The sequence below is a fragment of the Grammomys surdaster genome, unplaced genomic scaffold (genome assembly GCF_004785775.1).
Source record: "Grammomys surdaster isolate TR1022 unplaced genomic scaffold, NIH_TR_1.0 191, whole genome shotgun sequence".
Lineage (NCBI taxonomy): Eukaryota > Metazoa > Chordata > Mammalia > Rodentia > Muridae > Grammomys > Grammomys surdaster.
Window position 1 is genome coordinate 1423581 of NW_021604636.1, and position 3055 is coordinate 1426635.

A 3055-nucleotide genomic window follows, 5' to 3' on the forward strand; every position below is an offset into this window, starting at 1 on the left:
TTGCACCATCTTGCAGTCCCACCAACAATGGAGGAGTGTTCCTCTTTCTCCACACCCTCGCCAGCATCTACTATCACCTGAGTTTTTAATCTTAGCCATTCTGACTGGTGTGAGATGGAATCTCAGGGTTGTTTTGATTTGCATTTCCCTGACGACTAAGGATGCCGAGCATTTCTTTAGGTGCTTCTTGGCCATTCGAGTTTCTTCTGTTGAAAATTCTTTGTTAAGCTCTATACCCCATTTTTTAATAGGGTAATTTGGTTGTCTGGAGTCTAATTTCTTGAGTTCTTTGTATATATTGGATATTAGCCCTCTATCAGATGAAGGATTGGTAAAGATCTTTTCCCAATTTGTTGGTTGTCGTTTTGTCCTATTGACAGTGTCCTTTGCCTTACAGAAACTTTGCAATTTTATGAAGTCCCATTTGTCAATTCTCGATCTTAGAGCATATGCCATTGGAGTTCTGTTCAGGAACTTTTCCCCTGTGCCCAAGTATTCGAGGCTTTTCCCCACCTTCTCTTCTATTAGTTTCAGTGTATCTGGTTTTATGTGGAGGTCCTTTATCCACTTAGATTTGAGCTTTGTACAAGGGGATAAGAATGGATCAATTTTCATTCTTCTACATGTTGTCCTCCAGTTGAACCAGCACCATTTGTTGAAAATGCTGTCCTTTTTCCACTGGACAGTTTTAGCTCCTTTGTCAAAGATCAAGTGACCATAGGTGTGTGGGTTCATTTCTGGGTCTTCAATTCTATTCCATTGATCTTCCTGCCTGTCTCTGTACCAATACCAGGTAGTTTTTATCACTATTGCTCTGTAGTACAGCTTGAGGTCAGGGATGGTGATTCCTCCCAAAGTTCTTTTATTGTTGAGAATAGTTTTCGCTATCCTGGGTTTTTTGTTATTCCATATGAATTTGAGAATTTCCTTTTCTAACTCTGTGAAGAATTGAGTTGGGATTTTAATGGGGATTGCATTGAATCTGTAGATTGCTTTTGGCAAGATGGCCATTTTTATTATATTAATCCTGCCAATCCATGAGCATGGGAGATCTTTCCATCTTCTGAGATCTTCTTCAATTTCTTTCTTCAGAGACTTGAAGTTCTTGTCATACAGTTCTTTCACTTACTTGGTTAGATTCACCCCAAGGTATTTTATATTATTGGCAACTATTGTGAAGGGTGTCATTTCCCTAATTTCTTTTTCAGTCTGTTTATCTTTCATGTAGAGGAAGGCTACTGATTTGTTTGAGTTGATTTTATAACCAGCCACTTTGCTGAAGTTGTTTATCAGGTTTAGGAGTTCTCTGCTGGAAGTTTGGGGGTCACTTAAGTATACTATCATATCATCTGCAAATAGCGATATTTTGACTTCTTCCTTTCCTATTTGTATCCCTTTGACTTCTTTTTGTTGTCTAATTGCTCTGGCTAAGACTTCCAGTACTATATTGAATAGGTAGGGGGAGAGTGGGCAGCCTTGTCTAGTCCCTGATCTTAGTGGGATTGCTTCAAGTTTCTCTCCATTTAGCTTGATGTTGGCTACTGGTTTGCTGTAAATTGCTTTTACTATGTTTAGGTAGGGGCCTTGAATTCCTGATCTTTCCAAGACTTTTATCATGAAGGGATGTTGAATTTTGTCAAATGCTTTCTCAGCATCTAGTGAGATGATCATGTGGTTTTTTTCTTTAAGTTTGTTTATATAGTGGATTACATTGATGGATTTCCGAATATTGAACCATCCCTGCATTCCTGGGATAAAACCTACTTGATCATGATGGATGATTGTTTTGATGTGGTCTTGGATTCGGTTTGCTAGAATTTTATTGAGTATTTTTGCATCGATGTTCATAAGGGAGATTGGTCTGAAGTTCTCTTTCTTTGTCGGGTCCTTGTGGGGTTTGGGTATGAGTGTAATTGTAGCTTCATAGAATGAATTGGGTAGTGTTCCTTCTGTCTCTATTTTGTGGAATAGTTTGAAGAGAATTGGTATTAGGTCTTCCTTGAAGGTCTGATAGAATTCAGCACTAAAACCATCTGGTCCTGGGCTTTTTTTAGTGGGGAGACTTTTAATGACTGCTGCTATTTCCTGAGGGGTTATGGGACTATTTAGATGGTTTATCTGCTCCTGGTTTAACTTCGGTACCTGGTATCTGTCTAGGAAATTGTCCATTTCATCCAGGTTTTCCAGTTTTGTTGAGTATAGGCCTTTGTAGTAGGATCTGATGATTTTTTTAATTTCTTCCGTTTCTGTTGTTATGTCTCCCTTTTCAGTTCTGATTTTATTAATTTGGATACTGTCTCTGTGCCCTCTGGTTAATCTGGCTAACGGTTTATCTATCTTGTTGATTTTCTCAAAGAACCAACTCCTGGTTTTATTGATATTTTGTATTGTTCTTTCTGTTTCTATTTGGTTGATTTCAGCCCTGAGTTTGATTATTTCCTGCCTTCTACTCCTCCTGGGTGTATTTGCTTCTTTTTGTTCTAGAGCTTTTAGTTGTGCAGTCAACTTGTTAGTGTGTGCTCTTTCCAGTTTCTTTTTGTAGGCACTTAGAGCTATGAGTTTTCCTCTTAGCACTGCCTTCATGGAGTCCCACAAGTTTTGGTATGATGTGTCCTCATTTTCATTGAATTCTAAAAAGTCTTTAATTTCTTTCTTTATTTCTTCCTTGAGCAAGTCATCATTGAGTAGAGAGTTGTTCAGTTTCCATGTGCACATGGGTTTTCCATTGGTTTTGTCATTATTAAAGACCAGTGGTGATCTGATAAGATGCAAGGGATTATTTCAATCTTTTTGTATCTGTAGAGGGTTGTTTTGTGACCAATTATATGGTCTATTTTGGAGAAGGTACCATGAGGTGCTGAGAAAAAGGTATATTCTTTTGTTTTAGGATGAAATGTTCTATAGATGTCTGTTAAGTCCATTCGGTTCATAACTTCTCTTAATGTCAAAGTGTCTCGGTTTAGTTTCTGTTTCCATGATCTGTCCATTGCTGAGAGTGGGGTGTTGAAATCCCCCACTATTATTGTGTGAGGTGTAATGTGTGTTTTGAGCTTTA